Raw genomic sequence first — 27039 nt, forward strand, 5'->3', positions numbered from 1 at the left:
TATGTTCTTATTGCTATTTTTCTACTTGTTTTCTGGTTGTTTTTGTAGTTCTTCTCTGTCCTTTTTTTCTTCTATTAGTCTCTTCCCTTATAGTTTGATGATTGTATTTAGTGTTATATTTGGGTGCATTTCTCTTTAATATTTGTATATCTATTGTAGGTTTTTGATTTGTGGTTACCATGAAGTTTATATATGATGAACTATATCTAGTTGTTTTAAATGACTGTCAGTTTAAGTGTGAACACATTCTAAAGATCTACATTTTTTACTCCCTCTCCATGTTTTGTGTTTTTGATGTCATATTTTACATATTCATGTCTATCCCTTAACTGTTTAGTTATAGTTGATTTTATAATTTTTTTCTTTTAGCCTTCATCCTAGCTTTTGTAAGTGGTTGATTCACTGTCTTTACTATATATTTGCCTCTACCAGTGAGATTGTTTCCCTATCAGTATTTTCTTATTTCTTGTTATAGTCTTTTCTTTTTCAATTAAAGAAGATACTTTAATATTTCTGATAAAAAATATGGTGATAAATTTTAGTTTTTGCTTCTCTGGGAAACTTTATCTCACCTTCAATTCTAAATTAAACCTTGCTGGGTTGAGTATTCTAGGTTGTGGGTAGTTTCCTTTCAGCACTTTAAATACGTCATGCCATGCAAAGTTTCTGCTGAAAAATCAGTTCATAACATTATGAGGTTTCCCTTGTATATGACTCTTGTTTTTCTTGTTTTTCTCTTGCTGCCTTTAAGATTTTCCCTTTCTCTTTAAATTTTGACATTTTTATTATAGTAAGTCTTGTTTTGGATCTCTTTGGGTTCATTTTGTTTAGGACCCTCTGTGCTTCCTGCACCTGGATAGTTGTTTCCTTCCCCATGTTAGGGAAGTTTTCAGCCATTATTTCTTCAAAATAAGTTTTCTGTCCCTTTCCTCTTCTTTCTCTGAGACCCCTATAATGTAAATGTTAGTATGCTTGATGTTGTCCCACAGGTCCCTTAAAGTCTCATTTATTAAAAAAAATTCTTCCTTCTTTTTGCTGTTCTCATTGGGTGATTTTCACTATTCTGTCTTCCAGGTTGCATATGCATTCTTTTGTATGACCTAATCTGCTGTGAATTCTTCTAGCGTATTCTTCATTTCAGTTATTCTTCAACTTTGATTGGTTCTTTTCATATTTTCTACTTCTTTGTTGAAGTTCTCACTGTGTTCCTCTATTCTTTACCAGAGTTCAGTTAGCATTTTTATTACCGTTACCTTGAACGCTTTATCAGGTAAGTTATTTATCAAAATTTCATTAGTGTTTTCTCTGTTTTTTTTTTTTTTTTTAATTGGGGTATAGTTGCTTTAAAATGTTGTTAGTTTCTGCTGTACAACAAAGTAATTCAGCTATATGTATACCTATATCCCCTCCCTCTTGGACCTCCCTCCCCCCCATCCCAGCCATCTAGGTCACCACAGAGCACCAAGCTGAGTTCCCTGCACTATATAGCAGGTTCCCACTGTTTTACAAATGGTAGTGTATATATGTAAATCCCGATCTCCCAATTCATTCCAGCCCCCTTTTCCCCCCCTTGTGTCCACATGTCTTTTCTCTACGTCTGAGTCTCTATTCCTGCCCTACAAATAGGTTCATCTGTACCATTTTCCTAGATTCCACATATATGCATTGATATATGATATTTGTTTTTCTCTTTCTGACTTCACTCTGTATGACAGACTCTAGGTCCATCCACATCACTACAAATGATCCAATTGCATACCTTTTTATGGGTGACTAAAAGCCATTCCATTGTGTATATGTACCACATCTTCTTTATCCATTCCTCTGTCAGTGGATATTATAGATTGCTTCCATGTCCTGGCTATTGTAAATAATGCTGCACTGAACATCGGGGTGCATGTGTCTTTTTGAATTATGGTTTTCTCAGGGTATATGTCCAGTAGTGGGATTGCTGGGTCATATGGTAGTTCTATTTTTAGTTTTTTAAGAAAACTCCATACTGTTCACAATAGTGGCTGTATCAATTTACATTCCCACCAACAGTGCAAGAGGGTTCCCTTTTCTCCACACCCTCTCCAGCATTTATTGTTTGTAGATTTTTGATGATGGCCATTCTGACCAGTGTGAGGTGATATCTCATTGCAGTTTTGATCCGCATTGCTCGAATAATTAGCAACGTTGAGCGTCCTTTCATGTCTTTGTTGGCAATCTGTATATTTTCTTTGGAGAAATGTCTATTTATGTCTTCTGCCATTTTTTGACTGGGTTGTTTGTATTTTTGATATTGAGCTGCAAAAGCTGATTATATATTTTGGAGATTAATCCCCTGTCAATTGCTTCATTTGCAAATATTTTCTCCTATTCTGAGAGTGGTCTTTTCATCCCATTTATGATTTTCTTTGCTGTGCAAAAGCTTTTAAGTTTCATTAGGTCCCATTAGTTTATATTTGTTTTTATTTCCATTTCTCTAGGAGGTGGGTCAAAAAGGATCTTGCTGTGTTTTATGTCAAAGAGTGTTCTTCCTATGTTTTCCTCTAAGAGTTTTATAGTGTCTGCCCTTATATTTAGGTCTTTAATCCATTTTGAGTTTATTTTTGTGTATGGTGTTAGGAAGTGTTCTAATTTCATTCTTTTACATGTAGCTCTCCAGTTTTCCCAGCACCACTTACTGAAGAGGCTGTCTTTTCTCCATTGTATATTCTTGCCTCCTTTATCAAAGATAAGGTGAACATATGTGCATGGGTTTATCTCTGGGCTTTCTATCCTGTTCCATTGATCGATATTTCTGTTTTTGTGCCAGTACCATACTGTCTTGATTACTGCTGCTTTGTATTATAGTCTGAAGTCCAGAAGCCTGATTCCTCCAGCTCCGTTTTTCTTTCTCAAGATTGCTTTGGCTATTTGGAGTCTTTTGTGTTTCCATATAAATTGTAAAAATTTTTGTTCTAGTTCTGTGCAAAATGCCAGTGGAAATTTGATAGGGATTGCATTGAATCTGTAGACTGCTTTGAGTAGTAGAGTCATTTTCACAATATTGGATTCTTCCAATCCAAGAACATGGTATCTCTCTCCATCTGTTTGTGTCATCTTTAATTTCTTTCATCAGTGTCTTATAGTTTTCTTCATACAGGTCTTTTGTCTCCTTAGGTAGGTTTATTCCAGGGTGTTTTATTCTTTTTGTTGCAATGGTAAATGGGAGTGTTGCCTTAATAGGAATGCAAGAGATTTCTGTGCATTAATTCTGTATCCGGCAACTTTACCAAATTCATTGATTAGCTCTAGTAGTTTTCTGGTGGCATCTTTAGGATTCTCTATGTAACGTATCATGTCATCTGCAAACAGTGACAGTTTCACTTCTTCTTTTCCAATTTTGTACTCCTTTTATTTCTTTTTCTTCTCTGATTGCCAAGGCTAGGACTTTCAAAACTATGTTGAATAATAGTAGTGTGAGTGATCATCATTGTCTTGCTCCTGATCTTAGAGGAAATGCTCTCAGATTTTCACCATTGGGAATGATGTTTGCTGTGGGTTTGTCATATATGGCCTTTATTATGTTGAGGTAGATTCCTGCTATGCCCACTTTCTGGAGAGTTTTTATCATAAATGGGTGTTGAATTTTGTCAAAAGCTTTTTGTGCATCTATTGAAATCATATGGTTTTTATTCTTTAATTTGTTAATATGGTGTCTCACATCGATTGATTTGCATATATTAAAGAATCTCTGAATTCCTGGGATAAATCTCACTTGATCATGGTATATGACCCTTTTACTGTGTTGCTGGATTCTGTTTGCTAGTATCTTGTTGAGGATTTTTGCATCTATGTTCATCAGTGATATTGGTCAGTAATTTTCTTTTTTTGTGATATCTTTATCTGGTTCTGGTATCAGGGTGATGGTGGCCTCTTAGAGCGAGTTTGGGAGTGTTCCTTCCTCTGCAATTTTTTGGAAGAGTTTGAGAAGGATGGGTGTTAGCTCTTCTCTAAATATTTTATAGAATTCTTCTGTGAAGCCATCTGGTCCTGGACTTTTGTTTGTTGGAAGTTTTTGAATTGCAGTTTCAATTTCATTACTTGTGATTTGTCTGTTTATATTTTCTATTTCTTCCTGGTTCAGTCTTGGAAGGTTGTACCTTTCTAAGTATTTGTCCATTTCTTCCAGGTTGTCCATTTTATTGGCATAGAGTTGCTTGTAGTAGTCTCCATGAGCCTTTCTATTGCTGTGGTGTCAATTGTAATTTCTCCTTTTTCATTTCTAATTTTATTGATTTGAATACTCTCCCTTTTTTTCTTGACGAGTCTGGTGAAAGGTTTATCCATTTTTTTTATCTTCGCAAAGAACCAGCTTTTAGTTTCATTGATTTGTGTTATTGTTTTCTTCATTTCTATTTCATTTATTTCTGCTCTGATTTTTTATGATTTCTTTCCTTCTACTAACTGTGGGTTTTGTTTGTTCTTTCTCTAGTCACTTTAGGTGTAAGGTTAGGTTGTTTATTTGGGATTTTTCTTGTTTCTTGAGGTAGGATTGAATTGCTATAAACTTCCCTCTTAGGATTGCTTTTGCTGCATCCTATAGGTTTTGAGCCATCGTGTTTTCATTTTCATTTGTTTCTAGGTATTTTTTGATTTCCTCTTTGTTTTCTTCAGTGATCTCTTGGCTATTTAGTAGCATATTGTTTAACCTCCATGTGTTTGTGTTTTTTACAGTTTTTTTCCTGTAATTGATTTCTAATTTCATAGTGTTGTGGTCAGAAAAGATGCTTGATATGATTTCAATTCTCTTAAATTTACCAAGGCTTGATTTGTTATCCAAAATGTGATCTAGACTAGAGGATGTCCTGTGTGCACTTGAGAAGAAAGTGTATTCTGCTGCTTTCAGATGGGATGTCCTGTAAGTATCAATTAAGTCTGTCTTGTCTATTGTGTCATTTAAAGCTTCTGTTTCCTTATTTTCTCCCTGGATGATCTGTCCATTGGTGTAACTGGGGTATTAAAGTTTCCCAGTATTACTGTGCTACTGTCAATTTCCCCTTTTATGGTTATTAGCAATTGCCTTATATATTGAGGTGCTCCTATTTTGGGTGCATAAATATTTACAATTGTTATGTCGTCTTCTTGGATTGATTCCTTTGTCATTATGTAGTGTCCTTCCTTGTCTCTTGTAACAGTCTGTATTTTAAAGTTTAGTTTATCTGATATGAGTATTGCTACTCCAGCTTTCTTTTGATTTCCATTTGCATGGAATATCTTTTTCCATCCCCTCACCTTCAGCGTATGTGTCTCTAGGTCTGAAGTAGGTCTCTTGTAGATAGCATATAAATGGGTCTTGTTTTTATATCCATTCAGTCAGTCTGTGTCTTTTGGTTGGAGCATTGAATCCATTTACATTCAAGGTAATTATCAATACATATGTTCCTATTACCATTTTCTTAATTGTTTTGGGTTTGTTTTTGTAGGTCTTCTTCTTGTGTTTCCCACCTAGAGAAGTTCCTTTAGCATTTGTTGTAAAGCTGGTTTGGTGGTGCTGAATGCTCTTAGCTTTTGCCTGTCTGTAAAGCTTTTGCGTTCTCTATTGAATCTGAATGAGATCCTTGCTGAGTAATCTTGTAGTTTTTTTCCCTTTCATTACTTTAAATATATCCTGCCACTCTCTTCTGGCCTGCACAGTTTTTGCTGAAAAATGAGCTGATAACCTTATGGGGATTCCCTTCTATGTCATTTTTTGTTTTTCCCTTGCTTTTAATATTTTTTGCTTTGAATTTAATTTTTTGATTGTTTAATATGTGTCTTGGTGTGTTTCTCCTTGGGTTTAATCCTGTATGGGACTCTCTGTGCTTCCTGGACTTGGGTGGCTCTTCCCTTTCCCATGTTAGGGGGGTTTTTGACTATAATCTCTTCAAATATTTCCTCAAACCCCTTCTCTTTCACTTCTTCTTCTTGGACCCCTACAATTCGAATGTTGGTGTGTTTAATGTTGTCCCAGAGGTCTCTGAGACTGTCCTTATTTCTTTTCATTGCTTTTTCTTTATTCTGCTCCTTGGCAGTTATTTTCACCATTCTGTATTCCAGCTCACTATTCGTCCTTCTGCCTCAGTTATTCTGCTATTGATTCCTTCTAGTGTATTTTTCATTTGTTATTCTGTTGTTCATCACTGTTTTTTTGTTATGTAGTTCTTCTAGGTCCTTTTTAAACATTTCGTGTATTTTCTCAATCCATGCCTGAATTCTATTTCTGAGATTTTGGATCATCTTTCCTATCATTACTCTGAATTCTTTTTCAGGTGTGTTGCCTATTTCCTCTTCGTTTATTTCGTCTTATAGGTTTTTACCTTGCTCTTTTGTCTGTAACATATTTTTTTGTCACTTTTTTTTTTTTGATGGGTGGGGCTGTGTTCCTGTCTTGCTGGTTGTTTGGCCTGAGGTGTCCAGCAGTGGATTTTGCAGGCATTTGGGTGGAGCTAGGTCTTGGTACTGAGATGAGGACCTCCAGGAGATCTCACACTGATTAATATTCCCTGTGACCTGGTCATGCAGGTATTCTTCCCATCCCCTTAGGTGTCCAAGGTCCCCCACCAGGCCTAGTAGGTGCCCTAGTTGTAAGGAGACACGAACTCCACGTCCTCCTACTCTGCCATCTTGACTCTGCCCTCTCTCGGTTTTTATGTTGCTCTAGTATATGAAACATATCCCTCTTTTTTTTTTTTACTTTGACTTTTATCTCTATGAACTTAGGTAATACAATTACCTCTCCTGGTTTTGAAGGTTTTGTGAGAGAATGTCCCTATTCAGTCTGTGTGTGCCCAGTGGCTTTGTTGGGAGAGTTGTATCTGAAGTGTACACAGGCTGCATCTTCTCCCAGGGTACACTGGCAGCTGCTGCCTTGGTAGAAGGTAAGACTGGGAGTTGGAGGGGCTAGAGCTGAAGTCTCAGGTGTGAGGTGGGATTTCTCCTAGACCTAGTGGTGGTCACAGCACTATCATCATCAGAGAATGGGACTGGGGGCCTGAGGGGCTGGAGCAGGAGCCCTAATTTGGGCTCCTCCCCAGTGTGATGGCAGTCTCTGCCTTGGTTGGGAGCATGGCCAGGGCCTGGGGTCTTGGGGCTGCTCCTTTGCACTTTTTTCCTGGGTGTGTGCACCTTGGGCAGAGGTGGGGTTGGGGCCCAAGGGGTTGGAGATGCACTTTCCAGTGAGTTGGCTCTGGGTCTCTGACCTGGCCAGAGGCAGGGCTGGAGCTCGAGCTGGTGCTGCTCCTTCCCCAGTGTGTGAATGAGTTGGCAATGGTGGCCTCTGCCTTAGCAAGAAGCAGTGCTGGAGCAGGAGCCCAGTGTGGGCCAGGGTGCACACAAGAGTAGTGCTGGCAGGCTGGCCTGAGCACCAGAAAGTTTTCAGTCCGCTGCTTCGGTACCGGGGTTGGAGCAAGCAAATCTGCGCATGCTCAAGAGCTGAGTCTTGCTTTCTTTCACCCCTCTGGTATGCCCCACTGGTTTTCAAACGAGCTAAGGGGGCTCACCTTCCTCAGTATTGGACCCCAGAGTTGAGATTCCTAAGATGGGTATCAAACCCTTCACTCCTTAGGGAGGATCCTCGAGTCTCTGATATTCCCCTCCTCTTATGGGTCATCTGCTAGGGGTGTAGGTCCTGACTACATCGTTTCTCCTCCACTCCTACCAGGCTCTTTGTTATTCTTTATGGCCTTGGTTGTAGAAGAGCCATTGTTCTAGTCTTCAGGTTGCTTTCAGTGAGAGATGCTCTGTATGTAGTTGTAGTTTTCATGTGTTTATGGTGGGAAGTGAGCTCAAGGTCTTCCTGCTCCATCAACTTGATCCTTCTGCCTCCTAAAATCAATAATTATTGTTTAGCTGATATTGAATACTATTGACAAATATCACACAGAAAAAGACTTCATGATTTCCAAAATAAAACAAAATAATAATATATGGGTTGATCATTTATTATATATAAAACCCCATGGTGAATAACTTAAATATATTGATAATATTTCTGCACAAGATGCATTTATGAAATATTTACAGATGAAGAAATTGAGAACAAAATGAGTTAAGCAATGAACTAAGTTCATACAATGTGTGATCATGTTAGAATTGGTAAATAGGTAGTCTAAATATAGATTCTAAGATCTTAAAAATCATAGTTGGGAGAGTACTTGCATTCCTAGAGATTTTGTTATTATTTATTTATATCTGTATCTATCTATATTTGTATCTATATCATAATCACTCTCTCCAACTGCTAATAAATTTTCAGATAATATAGAATATACTTCAACCTGGGTGGTTAATAAATAGACCAGAGCTCTTCTGTTAGCCAACCTTTTTAAACTTTACCTTTTAGAAAGAAGACTGTAATCAATTAGAGGTAATTTTTTTCCAGATTGGAAAAGAAGGATTTAATAATTTACTGGGTTAAAGTTGAGTAAAGAATTGAGGCTTTACAAAAGATCAAATTAACCAAAGAGTTTTGGGGGAATGAAATAGAATGTTTTCATTTCTTAGCAATATTTTATATTGAAGGTCTCTCTAAATTTAAATTAGATAAGACAAAAAGAGAAACTGTTTTTCTTTCAGTTGATTAATATAAAGATGGAGTTAAAACAGTCCAAATAACTGCTCCAGTCCTATAATTGTGTGCATCAGTCATAATAGGTAATTTATGTTACATTGTTAAAAATTCTTCAGATATTATAGTTTATATTGACAGCAATACTAGTAATTATACAGATTTATCTCTGGCTTACTCTGCTGTACCTTATTCTGAATCAAGGATGGAGGCTAAGGGAGGCTCTATCTCAGTGTTTCCATGACTGCTGAGGCAGGAGACAGGATAAACAAACCACAATCTGGCTTTTAAAGTCTCTTCTGGGAAGGACCATGTATCATTTCCAATCATGTTCTATTTGCCAAAGGAAGAAATATTGCTGTTGCAAACTTCAAAAATCATAGATAAGGGAAATCCTACCATACACTTAGAAGACAGAAAACTGGGAATATTTGGGGAACAGCACAAATAAAAACCTCATGGTGCCATTTCCAAAGAGCACGAGGGAACAAAGAAATCAAGTAAAAGAAGTTTCTCAGGGTCAACTGAGGAAAGAAGTTTGCTTAGCCAAGGCATCTACAATGCCACTGTATCTGTATTTTATAATTTTTAGAGGAATTCGGATGTTAGTTTCTAAGAAATGAACTTTTATAATAAAAATATATTTCAGTTTCATACAATTATCAAAATAACCATCTGTCATTTTTCACTTTAGTACAAATTTTTTTCTAACACCACCCTCCCCCCACCTCAGGAGCACACTCCTTCACATACATGCAGATGATTTAAGGTGGTCTTCAAATTATATACAATTTTCAGGTACTAATTATCATTCCCACCTATATTTCACAACTGACAGATGTACATTGCTTTTTTCCTACCCAAGAACTGCCAGTGAATGAAATTCCTCCAAAGACAACTTTTGAATAATTTAATAATAACATAATTCCTGAATTCTTTAATCAATATAACATTTCTGTTTGTTTTTAGAGTCTATGCTTGTGTTATTCTTATATAAAAAGCCTACAAAAATCAATAGACTTATTTGAAATTGTTTCTCATAATTCACCAAATAGCTAAGGGCAAAAGTCCATTTTTTTAAAATTAGTTTTAGGCTTACAGAAAAATTGAGTGGACAGTACAGAGAGTGTCCATACTCCCTCTGTCCCCTACCAAATCTCCCAACATACATAGTTTCCCCTATTATTGTCTTGCATTGGAGTGGTGTATTTGTTATAATTAACAAACTGATAATAGACACATTATTATTAACTAAAGACCATAGTTTATATTACAGTTCATTTTACAGTTTATGGTTTTGATTTATAATGCCATGTATTCACTATTAGAGTATTGGTATGGACTATGTCTCCTCAAAATTCATATTTTGAAATTCTAACCCTTAATGTGATGGTATTTGAAAATGGGGCCTTTGGAAGTGTTAAATAAGGTCATGAGGGGTGGGGACCTCATGATAGGATTAATGCCCTTATAAATAGAGGAAGAAAGTTTCTCTCCAACCCCCAATCTCTCTCTCTCTCTCTCTCTCTCTCCTTTCACACACTAAGGATGACCATGTGAGAATGTAAACAGTGAGAGGGTCCTCACCAAAACCCAGCCATGATAGCATCCTCATCTCAGACTTCCACTCTCCAGAACTGTGAGCAATAAATGTTTGTTGTTTAAATCATCCAGTCATGGTAATTTGTTTTAGCAGCCTGAGTAGACTAAGACAAGTATCTTAACACCTGTGATATTCCACCTGTTCATCCTCCCCTCCCTTCTCCAAACTGCTAGCAACCACAGTTCTTTTTGTCTCCATAGTTTTGGCCCTTTTCCAAAATGTTGTGCAGTTGAAATGTAGCCTTTTCAGATTGCCTTCTTTTATTTAGCAATATACGTTTAAAATTCACCCATATCTTGGTGTGGTTTGATAGCTCATTCTTTTATATTACTTAGTACTTTTCCACTGTATTAATCTACCACAGCTTATTCATCCATTCACCTATTAAAGCCTTCCTATTTGCTTCCAGTTTATACTGGTTATGAAAAATACTGCCATAAACATTTGTGCACAGTTCATGTGGGAGATAAATTTTCAAATCAGTTGGGTAATACCTAGGAACATGAATGCTAGATTGTATAGTACAAATATGCTTAGCTTTGTAGGAAACTGCAAAACTGTCTTGCAAAGTGGCTGTAACATTTTGCATTCCCACCAAAAATGAATGAGTCACTTATTGTTTTGCATTCTCTCCAAAACTGGTATTGTCTTTTTTTTTGGATTTGGACATCGAATAGTGTGTAGTATTATCTCATTTTTGTTTTAATTTGCATTTTCACATTGACAAATGGTGTTGAGGGCTTATAATATGCTTATTTTACATCTACAAATCTTCTTTGGTGTAGCATCTGTTGAAGTCTTTTGCCCACTGCTTAACTGTTTTCTCTTTTTATTTTATGTAGGGTAAAAGTCATTCACCTGATCTGCATTTTGCAAATATTTTCTCTCAATCTGTGACTTTTATTCTCTCAAGAATGTATTTTGCAGAACAGAACATTTTCATTTTAACTAACTCCAAGCTCAATGCCAGCAGAAAAATCTCTCTGTTGCTTGTCTTTAAAAAAAAATTTTTCCAGGTCAGACTGATCATGATAATACCACTTATAATTAACTTAATGCCACCTAATTAGGGACCTCAATTATGTCTGCAAAATTCCTACACCTTTTAACATAACATAATTACAGGATTGATACACCATATAGTCAGAAGTCCTGTTCACAATTAAGGGGTGGGATTATACAGGGCATATACACAGAGGATGGCAATCCAGGGGTCATCTTAGAATTCTGCCTACCAGAGTCCACCCTCTGGCACTCAACTATTCACATCCTTTACAAATGCAAACTCCATTCACTCTCGCAAGGCTCCCAAGAGTCTCATCCCCTTATGACATCAACTCCAAGTCCAAAGTCTTTTCATTTAAATCTAAATCTCATTAACACAAACCCCCAAATTTCAAAGTTTTGTCCTCTAGATGAGGTATGGATGAGTCTCTTGGGTATAATCCACTAAGTGCAGCAATTTGGAGCACAATTCCTTTCCGACTATAGACCTATGAAACTAAAAAGATAAGATTTCTTATAGACAATCCAGTCACGTTCCAACTCTCATAAGGTTTTTCAACCTACATAAGGCAAACAAGAATGAGTAACTATTTCAGGATATTGTGGGGTTTTATAAGAATAAAAACAGAATAATAAGTAACAAACTTGTATATTATAAACAAAAGTAAAAATTAATGATGAACTGATAAAATTTTAAAACATATGACACAAAACATTCAATACGTTACATATAAAGTTATCTTTTTAAAGTCTTACTCCAAAATGAGAAAAAGGAAGGATTCAGAAATGTAGAAATGAAAATAAGCAGAATTCTTATTAAAAAAATCTCATTCATAAGTGAAATTTCTTGCCTATCAATCAATATTTAAAATATTAATCAGTTGCTATATATTATATGTTAAGTTTACACTGTCATATGATCTAATTTTTGAGGGCTGTAGTTTAGTAATATGTTCCAAGAATTTTTAAAAATATCATATGCATTAATGCAACTTCATAATTTTTAGAAATTTATTCTAAGAAATGATCAGAAATGGAGGTAAAAATTTATTTATAAAAATGGTCCTTTTATTTTTACAGTAATTCAAAAGTAAATATTTAATAATTAGGAATTTGTAAAATTAAATCTTGCATCAATGTAGTAGCATAAAGGCCACATTAAAAATGTTTCATAAGCTTATATCAAAATGTTTAAAAAAGATAGTGTTCAACTGAAAAAAAAAAAAGAAGAGTTAAGGGACAGAGAAATCCAAAGCTTTATAGACAAGCAAAAGCTAAGAGAATTCAGTACCACCAGACAGGCTTTGCAACAAATGCTAAAGGAATGTCTCTAGGCAGGAAAGAAAAGGCCACAATTAGAAACAAGAAAATTATGAATGGAAAAGCTCACCAGTAAAGGCAAACATACAGAAAAGGTAGGACATCATCTACACAAAAATATGATCCCAAAACCAGCAATCATGAGAAGAGGAGAGTCCAGATACAGGACACTGGAAATGCGTTTGAAATTAAAAGACCAGCAACTTAAAACAATCTTGTTTACATATAAATTGCTATATCAAAACCTCATGGTAACTGAAAACCAAAATTCTACAATAGGATATGCACAAAAAAAAGAAAAAGGAATCTAAACACAACACTAAAGTTAGTCATCAAATCACAAGAGAAGAGAACCAGAAAGGAAGGGAAGAAAAAATGACCTACCAAAACAAATCCAAGACAATTAACAAAATGGCAATAAGAACATACATACTGATAATTACTTTAAATGTAAATAGATTAAATTCTCCAACCAAAAGACATGCTGAATGGATATAAAAACAAGACCTGTATATATTCTGTCTACAAGAGACCCACTTCAGATCTAGGGACACATGCAGACTGAAAGTGAGAGGATGAAAAAGGCATTCCATGCAAATGGAAATCAAAAGAAAGCTGGAGTAGCAATACTCATATCAGACAAAACAGACTTAAAGACTGTTACAAGAGACAAAGAAGGACACTACATAATCATCAAGGGATCAATCCAAGAAGAAGATATAACAATTGTAAATATATATGCACCCAACATAGGAGCACCTCAATATATAAGGCAAATACGAACAGCCATAAAAGGAGAAATTGACAGTAACATGATAATAGTGGGGGGACTTAACACCCTAGTTTCATCAAAGGACAGATCATCCATACAGAAAATCAACAAGGAAACACAGGCCTTAACATGTTAGACCAGATGGACATAATTGATATTTATAGAGCATTCCATCCAAAAGTAGCAGAATAGACATTCTTCTCAAGCGTGCATGGAACATTCTCCAGTATAGATCACATACTGTGCCACAAAGCAAGCCTCAGTAAATTTAACAAAATTGAAATCATATCAAACATCTTCTCTGACCACAATGCTATGACATTAGAAATCAACTAAAAGAAAAAACTGTAAAAAACACAAGCACGTGGAGACTAAACAATATGTTACTAATGGAATGGATCACTGAAGAAATTAAAGAGGAAATCAAAAAATACCTAGAGTCAAATGAAAATGAAAGCACAATCTAAGACCTATGGGACAGAGCAAAAGCAGTTATAAGAGGGAAGTTTATAGCAATACAGTCTTACCTCAGGAAACAAGAAAAATCTCAAATAAACAACCTAACCTTACACCTAAAGAAACTAGAGAAAGAAGAACAAACAAAACCCAAAGTTAGCAGAAGGAAAGAAATCATAAAGGTCAGAGCAGAAATCAATGAAATAGAGATGAAGAAAACAATAGAAAAGTTTGGTGAAACAAAAAGCTGGTTCTTTGAAAAGATAAACAAAATTGATAAACCTTTAGCCAGACTCATCAAAAAAATGGGGGTGGGGGGAGAAGGCTCAAATCAATATAATTAGAAATGAAAAAAGAGAAGTTACAATGGACACCACAGAAATACAAAGGATCATGAGAGACTACTACAAGCAACTATATGCCAATAAAATGGACAACCTGGAAGAAAGGGACAAATTCTTAAAAGGTACAATCTTCTAAGACTGAACCAGGAAGAAATATAAAATATGAACAGACCAATCACAAGTACTGAAATTGAAACTGTGATTGAAAAACTTCAACAAAAGTCCAGGACTAGATCGCTTCACAGGTGAATTCTATCAAACATTTAGAGAAGAGTTAACACCTATCCTTCTGAAAGTCTTCCCAAAAATTGCAGAGGAAGGAACACTCCCAAACTCATTCTCTGAGGTCACCATCACCCTAATACCAAAACCAGACAAAGATACCACACAAAAAAGAAAATTACAGGCCAATATCACTGATGAATGTAGATTCATATGTACTAAACAAAATACTAGCAAACCAAATCCAACAATACCTTAAAAAGATCATACATCGCGATCAAGTGGGATTTATCCCAGGGATGTAAGGATTTTTCAATATCTGCAAATCAGTGTGATACACCACTTAACAAATTGAACAATAAGAACCATATGATCATCTCAATAGGGCACAAGATCTAAATAGACATTTCTCCAAAGACAACATACAGATGGCCAAAAAGCACATGAAAACATGTTCAACATCACATGAATTATTAGAGAAATGCAAATCAAAACTACAATGAGGTACCACCTCACACCGGTCAGAATGGCCATCATCAAAAATCTACAAACAATAAATGCTGGAGAGGGTATGGAGAAAAGGGAACACTCCTACACTGTTGGTGGGAATGTAAATTGGTACAGCTGCTATGGAGAAGAGTATGGAGGTTCCTTAAGAAACTAAAAATGGAGCTACCATATGATCCAGCAATCCTACTCCTGGGCACATAGCCAGAGAAAACCATAATTCAAAAAGATACATGCATCCCAATGTTCACTGTAGAACTATTTACAATAGTCAAGACATGGAAGAAATCTAAATGTCCATCGACAGAGGAATGAATAAAGATGTAGTACATGTATACAATGGAATATGACTCAGCCATAAAAAAGAATGCAATAATGCCATTTGCAGCAACACGGATGGACCTAGAGACTATCATACTAAGTGAAGTAAGTCAGAGAAAGACAAATATTGTATGATATCACTTATATGTAGAATCTAAAAAACATGTTACAAGTGAACTTAATTATAAAACAGACTTCAAAAACAAACATGGTTACCAAAGGGGAAAGGTGGGGGTGATGGATAAATTAGGAGTTTGGGATTAACATTACACACTACTATATATAAAATAGATAATCAACAAGGACCTACTGCATAGTACAGGGAACTCTACTCAATAATCTGTAATAACCTATGTCAGAAAATAATCTGAAAAAGAATTGATACATGTATAACTGAATCACTTTGCTCTACACCTGAAACACAACATTGTAAATTAACTATAATATAAAATAAAAATTAAATGAAGAAAAGAAAGGAATTACATAATAAAATGTAGAGAGATAGGGGAGTCTGACACAAAGCTCCTAAACCCCTTGGAATTTCCTGGGTGATAGGAGTTCCTTTTATACTAGTGAGGTGACTCTGTGGGCTCCTGGGTCAGGGCTGGTCACCAGAAAAAGCAAGCCATGATCAGAAGCTTGGAAATTTCAGCCCTACCTCCCATTATCTGGAGAGGGGCTGGAAGTTAATAATCATACCTATGTGACGAAGCCTCCATAAAAGTACAGGGTTTAGAGATCTTCTGGGCTGGTGACCATATCCACATGGCAGGAGGGGGCACACTCCAACTCCACAAAGACAAAAGCTCCTGTGCTCAGGACTCTTCCAGACCTTGTACTGATACTATGTATCTCTTTATCTGGCTGTTTATCTGTATCCTTTAACATATCCTTTGTAATAAATTGGCATTAATAAGTAAACTGTTTTATTGGGTTCTGTAAGCCACTCTAGTAAATTATTCAACTCAAGGAGAGAATCTTGGGACCCTCTGATTTGTAGCTAATTTGAGCTGAAGTTGTGGGTAACCTGGAGACATATTCCTTGCTATTGGCATCTGAAGGAGAGGCCCATCTTGTGGGACTAAGACCTTAACCTGTGGGTTTTATGCTAACTTTGGCTAATGTCAGAATTGAATTGTAGGACACCTAGCTGATGGCAGAGAATTGATTGTTGTCGGAAAATCTCCCACACATCTGGTTAAAGAAGTGTTCTGTGTGAGTAGTAGAGGTGAAATATTTTTTCCTTTCCAATGTAAAAATGAAAAGAGCAGAGACTTTGAAAAAGTCAGGTTTGCATTTGAATCAAGGGTCCACTGTGTAACATTGTGCACATAAATGAATGTCCCTAAATTTAAATCTTTTCAAAATTAGAATGAGTATATTATATTGAGAAATATGGAAGTCCTGGCATATAGTGAACATTTAGTAAATGAATCCTATCATAATTATTCACTGATATTGTTTTCTTCACACTCTGATGACAGTGGAATAAATGTAAAGTTACAACAGAAAAAAATTGTTAAAACTTTCTATTCACCTCACACAGTTCATAAGAGTTGTAGAATATGTCTTAATGATTCTTAGCAATCTATACTTTAAAATACTGTTAAAATATCTTCCTTCAAGGCTGAAGTAAATAACTATATTTAATTATGTTTGAGCAATTCAAAAACTCTTCAAAGGGCCCACTTCTGCTTAGCATTTTTCCTCCATATCAGACAGGCTTCTATTTGGTCCTGCAATGTAGCGATGGAATCACAGACCAATCTACAGTGCTTTCAGGTTTGAGAGCTCTCTTCGGTGAATGCTCACATGGGGATTCTTGCTCAAACAATATGAGTGTAAATGCAGCTGGCATGTCCACAAGGATATGGGATCATGAAGTTTGTGGTTTAATTATATCAGGAATAGAATTTGATCCATTCTCTAATTTATTCTAAAAACACATCACTTTAATGGGGTTTCAATGAACTGTGTGCATAATGTTAAAAGCAAAACTGTGCTATTCTTTTTTTCCTCTTCAAAGAAAAAGCATTGATCAGGTCCATGATTAAATGCTATGTGAAGAATATCTTCCACAAGCATAAGTCCTCATTATATTTCCCTTTGATTGCAAAGAATCTATGTGCCAAACACACAATAAATATAAGCATGGTCAGGGAGTTTCTGCAGGTGAATTGATAAATGTGCAGGGTGTGTGTGTGTGTGTGTGTGTGTGTGTGTGTGTGTGTGTGTGTGTGTGTGTGTACTAGCTGTTTTCATCCAGTAATTATGCATGGCCTGATGCCTATTTTGTCTGTATCAAGTGAGTAATATGTGTACTGCGTGGAGAATTTGAGAAACATTGAATCATTCATTCTTTCATTTATTCAACTAATAGGGCTCTGGTCTTATACTAAGAGATGCAGATACAAGGGGAGCAGATGTATATGCAGGTCTATCTTTCTGAAGCTAAAGTTTATGGGGGAGATGGACACCAAAGGATCACACACTCAGTGTCATTTTTCTACTATGATACGTGCTTCTAAAAAGAAGAACACAGGACTCTAGGAGAGTAATATTGAGGGTTTATACAGTCACAGAGAGTAGGAAAGGATTTCCTAGGAAAAGTAACATTTGAGCTGAAGGAAAATAGCAGTTAACCAAATAGCAGATCACATGTTCTACATTTTGGTGACTCCATTTTACTACTTCCTGGAAAAATCACCATTTTAGGGATGGCCATCCATGAAAAAGGGGGGTGGTTCTATTATATGAGGAAGATCTTCCCTAAATTTGTCCCTCCTTGTCTTTTTTGTGTCTTATTTTCCCTCATTCAAGCATTTGGATAGATGATTCACTCAAAAGAATATCAAAAATAAACTTGTGAAGCTCTTAGGAAACAACTGCAATTTAAATCCACAGGTAATAATATTAAACTTTGAAATGCTTTCCTCAGAAGCTTTAGTTTCACTTTGTGCCTCTGAACTCCTAGACAGGTAGGAATAGAGAACACTACACATAAAGGCTCAATCTTTGTAAAGAATAAATGAAAGCAATTTTCTCCAACAGAAGATTATAATAAAATGAAACCTCAGGAGAAAACATCTTGCCCTTACAACTTTCTCAACTGGCTTTTGGTTAAATTTTTGAATCCAGAAATTTAAGAAGATAATTTAAATGAATTTTCTTATATTCTCTAGCTACTTATATTTCTCCCTAAATGTTAGATTCGTATAGTCTAAAGATCATGCAGATTTATAATCAGACCAAATAACATCTAAGAAAGCATACCATTTCCTTTATAATCCTCATGAATTTAGACTTGCCATTTGGGAGAACATTAGGAATAATCTGTACTTATATCTTTTCATTAAAAAAAATATTGCACGTTCCTATGCATCTCAGTCACCCTATGATTGCATTAACAAGTTCAAAATTATGTTTTTTAGCTTTTTATGAATTTGTATGTACATTAATTCTTTTCGAATACAAACATAAATTTGGAAAGATCTTGTAAGGTTAACTGTCTCATCCTTTTAAACCCTAGAACCCAATCTAAAATTTACAATGTGGTCCTGTTTATTTTGTTTAAATTTAAGGTGTAACACATTCCATTTTAATCTATGTAGCCTGTGTTTCCCTAATGCTCACCAGCCCATCACCACTAATTGATTTATAAGGAACCATATTTGACTGAAGTTTTGTGTGTCATTTAAAACAGCCTTCTTCAAATATCTGGTACTTTGCTTAAGGTATCTCTCTTGTGGTCATGAATAGGTTCATTACTGCTGAGTATCAGTATCTGCCAGTGTGACAGACATCTGAGGCAACAGACAGGGTGAGGAGAACCGTCCCTTCTTTGTGGTGTGCTTTATAGCTTGTCCAAACTGCACTGTTTGTTTCCTCATAAATTTATAGTGTTTTCAACGAAACAGCTTTTTCACATCTGACTCACAGTCTCCCTACACTCTGCAGAGATTATGTGTCAAATATGGACCATTACATAAGACACATCTGTATGAAAGACCCAGTCTTATATTCAAAATCACCTGACTGTCTGGTGTGTTCTTTTCCTGGGTCCAGCTTACCTCACTGATTCCGCTTTCTTTAGGAAGAATCCTTCAAGGAGGCCCTTTGATCTTGAAGGTAAATAAGCTTCTGGTGAGGTCACCCACCAGTTCACTAGACATATTCAAACATGTTTAAATTCTAGTTTGGGCTACCTGAGACTTTCACTAAATGCCTACTATTTCTTGGACATCACATCTGACCTGAGAATTCAGAAATATGAGACATAGCTCCTATCCTAAAGTAGCTTAAAATCTACCTGGAGATATAATCACATAAGTAATTTCAATACAGTATGAAAGTCACAACAATAGAAATACTATGTGCTATGAGGGTGCATAGAAGTTGATTCCTAACTTTCCCATAATTATTTTATTTTCAGGCTTAATTTGGGGGTGTATTGTTTTGTCTGATATGTGATTTGCTTCATCTAGGAGTCCCACAAAATCTTAAATGATATTGAAGGACCAGTTTATTTGGAAAGAGATAGAAATAAACTGATTTATGCAACAACAATACATGTGTGTGAATAGATTTACTGTGTGCGGTGTTAAATAGTGTTCCCTCAAAATCCATGTCCATCCAGAACCTCAGAATGTGACCTTTTGTGGAAATGGGGGCTTTGCAGTGTCAAAGAGAACCACAGCTGTACACTAGTTAAAGTGCAAAAAATAGATTTTATTTAGTAACTATCGTAATAGGGGGAAACAAACTTCAGTATAGAACGGAACTCAATTCTGATATATAGCCAAAGAGCATAAGTGGGGATATATAGCCAAGGAGCAGGGAGAGGGGTTCAGTGGATGGAAATTTACTAAGAGGAGATATCAAAGGTAATAGGATTCTTGAAAAACCTGATTAACAGGATTCTTGCTGAAGGCAGGCCAGGGTGATCAGATATCAAGGATGATCACATACCAAGGGTGGGAAGGATAACTTAGCAAGATTCTTTGCTAAGCCTGGACTGGGCAGGCCAAAGACAGGTTTTGGGCCAAGGTGGAGGCCTAGTCCAGAAAAGATTCTCACAGGAACCTGTAAAGTTTGGTCAAAGAGAGAGTTTTTGTTATCAGATGCAATTAATTAAAATGAGGTCGTACTGAATTAGGGTGGGCCTTAAATCCATTTTGACTGGAGCCCTTAAAAGAAGAGGACAGAGACAAAACCACACAGGGAAAAACATGTGATTATGGAGGCAGAAATTAGAGTAACTCATCTACAAGCCAAAGAAATCACAAGGACTGCTGACAACCACCGGAGGCTAGGAGAAAGGCAAGGAAATGTTCTTCCCTAGAGCCTTCAGAGGAAGCATGGCCTTCTGACACCTTGATTTTGGATTTCTAGCCTCCATAACTGAAAAAGACTAAATTCTGTTGTTTTAAGCCACTCAATTTGTGGTGCCTTGTTGTGGCACCAACTAACATACGGTATTATACCTACAAGGGCCCAGGGACAGGGAGGATTGAGAAGGATATAAACCACAGTACCAACAATGCTTTCTGTTTGGTGAGGAAGGGTGGAATGAAACTGGGAGTGGGGTAAAGGAGGAGATTTCACACTGTACATTTTCTTTTACATAGTGGGATTATATAGGTACTTTATGCTTTCAGGAGTATGTAAATACAGCATTACCAAAAAAAGAAAAAGAAAAAGAATGTATGCAATGGATATGGGAAAAGTTTAAAGCTTTCTCAGAGGAAGGCTAAGGAAATCTACATATGCATCAGTTTAATGAATATCACCATGTTAGGTTATATGGCGCCTTGGTTTACCTCTTTATAATTACCCCAAACTGACCCTGAGATATCATGAATATACAGAATTGGTGGGAAACTAGCTTTTCGTTTTCTATTTTAAAATCTTATTTGTGTTCTATATTTAAAGCGACTCCTCATGTATTGGCACTAACCTGAGAATGCACATCAGAAGGGGAAAATGACAGTTTCCTTCTTTCATTTTGTGCCTTATATCTGGTATCTTATTTACCACATACTTATCTGGGTTATGATGAAAATATATAAAATAAATATTTGAACCTTAACTTCAGAGAAGAAAATATATACAGTTACATGCTCCATGAAGGCAAGGATTATTATCCATTCTATTTACTGCTGCATGCTCAGCACTTTGAACAATAATTTGCACATAGTTGCATTCAATATCTGTCGATAAATGAATAAACATAGTAATGCATTATTTAACTTCCACTAGCAATTGTTATCTCTGCCTTTTACCAAGAGTGCTAGGGAAATTATGTAAATGGCATTGACCCAGATATTCAAACACAAACGAAGTTCTGCATAAAAGCATTCAGGTAAGATCCTATTTTCAGAAAACCAAATTTATTAACTGGTGTTTTACAAGTGTTTCTTATTTCATCCATTAGTTTATCTGCCTAGGTAAAATAGATTACTAATAAATTAGTATAGTTTGCAAATCTCCAATTATCCTTCTTAATTATTAAGGTCATGATATTCTACAGAGGCATAATTGCACTGACATAATCTCTCAGTATCCAAAAGACTACATTTGGTGACTTACAATTTTTCAGCCTTTTAGTATACCTATTTCACTGGAAATTACTTGCTCTCTATTCTATTTTATTGCTTATACAGCTTGATTATATTTTACTAAAACTATTAAGAATGCTGACATATTTATTAGATCTATGGTGCTTTGAAAGGCATTTTTTTTAGATTCACAGATGAATGTAAATGCATGTGAAAAAACTCTCATTTTTAAACATTCTTATTATATATACATGTATATATGTACACATATGTGAGGTCTTATTGATTACTGGTTTCTAAAAAGAAAGCAAATATGGCATCTTTCACATAATTCTAGACTTCATAACTGGTCACTTTTTTGTGCCACATTAGAAAATATAGCTATAGACTTTTTTGGCTTACATTGTATATCACAAGGTCACATTAGAAAATACATTCCATCTTTAACATCACTAGAATATGTAATAGGAAAATTACAATGTTTAGAATGATTTCTGTCACTGCAGTAAAGACAGGTTCAAAGGTAATTAGATAACTTTCATTCCAATGGTTTCTGGTGAGAGCTACAATGAGCTTTTCATGAGAGATCAAATATTAAAAACAAACTATAATAGAGAAGAACAAATCTGACTCCATACTGGATCTGTTTCTTTTACTTTAACCTTTATATTCTATTGCTTTTGCTACAAGTTAATCACTAAAGGGATGTTGCCTATAAGCTTAAAGTATACATAGTGGCCCATCTCCAGGAACCCTGTCTCCTGTGCCTGAGTGTTAAGCTAAAATGCCTTTGTTTAAGCTCACAGGAAACATCCTGACCAGGCCCATCTGTGAAAGGCTGCAGGGAAGAAGAAATTAACACATTCCCTCCAGAGTCTAGCCAGAACCAGGAAATATATGCAACAACTTATCATCTTTTGTTTTTTTTTTTTTTTTACTTTACCTCCTCACCTCCCCCTCTTTGTTCCATGAAAGAAACTAGCATCCAAACCCAGTTAAGATGTTTCTTTGGGACACTAGTCTGCCATCTTCTCAGTCTGCTGGCTTTCTGAATAAAGTCACTATTCCCTGCCTCAACAACTCATCTCTTGACTTACTGGCCTGTTGTGCAGCAAGCACTATGAGCTTGGACTCAGTAACAAAACAAACAAAAGCACTTGATGCTTATCCTGATTTTTCAAGGAGAAAACATTCATGAATTACCTGCCATACCCATAGCATATGGAAGCCTTAAGTCAAAGGTCACTGAATTGTTTTTGAACTATTTCCCTTTTGACAGGGTGGAAAAGTCCTGGCTTGTGCACAACATGTGGTAGAGGAGTGTTGCCACAATCTGAGAATGAGGCTGCAAAACACAAATGCCTATTGTTGCTATTGTCAGTTAATGGTTATTGAGGTCTAAATGCAGTAGAGAACACATAATTAGGCATGGTTTCTGACCAGGATATTAACAACCTATGTTCAAGGGAAACTGTCTATGCACTAAAACTATTTTTGCTTCTCATCTTCGGTAACCTTAAGGCATATCAAATTAGGTTCCCTATGAGAAATAAATCTTGTGGAAAGGTTTTAAAGAGTCCAGAGGGCTTCAGAATCAGACTTCATAGAATGACCTCAACCTCTCCTGTCTAACACCATTAAAACTAAATTATCACATTCCCTGGATTAAAGTTGATTCTATTTTAATTACAGAGTATAAATTTCTTCATTGGTCAGCCTCCATAAAAATTTCAAGCTATTCCTTGGGCATTTGTCAGTCAATATATCTGCCTTTGCCTTAATACACTGGGAAACTAATACATATTAGCTAATGACTGTGGACCACCTCATATTTTTCTAGTATGGCCAAATGTAATGGAACATAGGGTTAACAGTGGGGTAGTCAATAGTGAAAAGAGGAATTTTCTTGCCATAAAAAGAGTTACTATTTGGACATGGGGAAAAATAATGCAAAAAGATATAAACAATTTTAAAATAAAAACTATATAGTTAAAATTCCATTCCTATCTAACTTTGAAGTTACAATAAAAAAATAATTCATAGAGGATTTTAACAGCAATTTTCTTCTTTACCCACTATGACAGGGAATATATGTGTGTGTATATATACATATATATTTATATTTTATTTAAATATATTACAAATATAAAGTATTTACTGTATATATTATGTCATCACAAAATTGCATATATATAAATTATAGAATATATTTTTTCTCAGAGGAAATATATACATATATGCTTATCTATATTCATTTATCCATCTCTCTATCATCTATCTGCTTATTTCCTAGAAGAAGCATCAGTTAATCACACCTCTATCAGCATGTACAGTGGAGGCTGAATTGCTGATATAGAAGCTATTTCAGGCAATAACTGAAGCTGAATATGATATTAAAACATGTACATCATGCAAGTTTGGTTTCTTGAAATCAGTCTCTCGTAGTCCCTTTGTACAGCTAATAAATCTTAAAGACATATCTAATTTCTTGCCTTTGTTGTCCTAGCTTGAAATTTTACTTAATACATTTTGCATTCTTTAACACAGTATATGATATACTGATGTTAGATAACAGTTTTAATTAATTTTTAATTTAGAAATAGGAACACAAACCCCAGTAGAAATAGAGTAATAGAAATAATTTAAAGTCAATTAAATGAAAGCATGTTTTGGACACTTCAATGATAATACTTGCTTTCTGCCTGTAATTAGACTTAATTTGGTTCTTCTACTAGATCAAAATTCATTTAAAGATTCTTTAACTGCTATTTTTTTTTAAATCAATACTAAGTTCAATTTTGACAAACCTGTACCTGCAATGGGAACATCGAATAGGGTTTTAAGTTTAAATGCTAATAACATGATCTATACTTAATTTAAGAATGACACTTAAAGTTGAAATACGTGTAAAAAATCTGTATCAGGAAAAAATACCTATTGTTAGAAAAGGTAAGAAATGAGCAAAACAATCAAACAGCAGAGTCATTGCAAAAGTGGATTCTTACAAAATTTAAATAAACATACTATAAAAAGAACTACCCCCAAAGGAGAAACTATCTTATTTTAACACAAAGTTTCTCACATATCCATATGGAACCGGTGGGAAAATCTGAGATAATGTGAGACTTTGTTGAAGACTAGGCTATCAGAATGACATACAACTTCAGTCCAGGATTACACTATTTTTATAGTAGAATTTAAGAGAACTAATGTTCATTGAGAACGTATTATTTGCCAGATGGTATGCTATACAATTTCTTTTGGAGTTACCATGGTGATTTTTTTAAAAAATGCAAGTCTACCTGGTAGTGGTAACATATCTAAGTAATTATAAGATCACTTTTCCTTAGACAGGTGACTGGGTAGAGAGTGGAGTTTCCTGGGGAGGAATATGGGGGAACTGAATAAAGAAATAAAAAGCACAGTCAGACAGATTTTCAGCTTGAATGTCACAGATTCAATGGGTAATAATCTAGTATTCTCTGTCAATGTAGACAATATCAAATAAATATATGGCTTATTCTCAGTGGTATTACTAAAAGATAAGGGAAGCTTGTGAACAATGTTAATTTCTTATCACATGATAAATATTTCACTAATTTTCTTTAATCGTTCTTGAAACTATGTACATTTTTCACTTTTACCATCTTGAAATGTGTTAAAATACACAAGAATTTTGTTTTAGGTGCTAGAATCTTCCCCAGCAATATGAGACCTAATGGATGAGATTCCAGGAACAGTCAAACTGCAACGTAAAGCCCACTCATGTTAATGGATGGAGAAGGCAAAATAAAGGATAAAGGTGGCTTGGAAATTGAAGAAACAGCCCAAAGATCTAATCCACATAGGCCATTTATAGAGGCTAAAGAAATCAAAGCAAAGAAATGTATGTCTAGTGTTGACTAATGGGAAAGATAAGTTCTGGGTAATGAATAGAAGGTGGATTTGAGGTTCTCTTTTTATAAGATGTCATTAGTTTATCTTATCTCCTGTATTGCTAAAAGCAAAATCAAAAAGGGAGTTGCCTTTGTGATACTTTTAAGTGCTAGAAATGTTTTTATGTTTATATTTTTGTTCTGATGCATAGTAGTTATGTGTGGCCCTGGGAAAATTTTTCAGCCTTTTTAAAAATAAGATTATTAATCTAAAACAAGGGCATACCACTTAGTGTCCTTAAGAGAATTATATAAATGCTTATAAAGTGTTTAGCATAGTGCCTGAAACCTAGGAAAAAAACTCGTTAAATGGTTATTGTTATCAAGTCACATTACAGATTGTTTCATTCCCTATAATCTAGTTCTATAATCACTTAATTTACATAACAAAATTTTATCCCAGACCTCTTAATTTCAGATAAACTGCTCATAAAGCAAGCATAGATCTCAGTGTAACTATAATTTGCTTGTGTCTCCAAATAACAGGTTTGATTTTTATTTCTCTTTTTAAAAAGATAATAATACATTTAAATGAATATTTATACTAGCGTTAATAAACTTAAACTGATATACTAAAGGAAAGAAGATGGACTACAAAAATATTTCTTTGTAATATTAGTAGAAAATGTCATTAAATGATACTTGTCAAACACATGACTCCTTAAGATTTTATTTTAGACAGAATGATGGGTTATGTTACTTGTATCTTTTGTTTCTTCCCTAAAATGAGCCATCAGGGCACTTTGATTACAGTTCAATTTTAGTGGAAACTTTGAAAATGACACTGCAGAGGTTGGATTATGAAGAGCTATGGGTCTGCAGATGGTTTATCAAAACATTCTTAAATTTTATTAGGCTTTCCTCAAGAAAACAACATTTGGATTAATATATCATTTGTTAACTGACAAACCGCTCTTGAGAAAAAAAAAAAAAAAAAACTTCTATGATTCATTCCAGCAAACAGATCAATAAAGAAATATAATCTTTATGCAAAGGCTGGTGGTTAGCCAGGAAACAAAGGAAACATTCTGGCTAGTTATTATGGAAACTGCTTGAAAATTGCAGATGCCCTAAATTTATAGCTTCTGCTGTTGCTATATCACTTTGCAGTTTGCAGCTCAAGAGAAAACAGTGTTGCTTAATGACAGAGACAGTTTTGTTTGGGTTGCATTTTCCTTGTGGAACAGAATTAGCACGCTAGGAAATATGAAATTTGTCTCAAACTGGTAGCTTCAAAAACACAGGAAAAACCATACAAAATTAAGGTACAGAGGAAAGGTAACATGGGGAAAATAACAGGTTTGTAAATAAGTTATCCTTTACAAACTTAAGATGTCTATTTAAAGACAAAGGATGTATTTTTATGTCTGTGAAGTACTTTATTCAAATAAGCTGCCTACAAAACCTTTTCACCTAGATGTC

Source organism: Eubalaena glacialis, chromosome 11 (genome assembly GCF_028564815.1).
Source record: "Eubalaena glacialis isolate mEubGla1 chromosome 11, mEubGla1.1.hap2.+ XY, whole genome shotgun sequence".
Classification (NCBI taxonomy): domain Eukaryota; kingdom Metazoa; phylum Chordata; class Mammalia; order Artiodactyla; family Balaenidae; genus Eubalaena; species Eubalaena glacialis.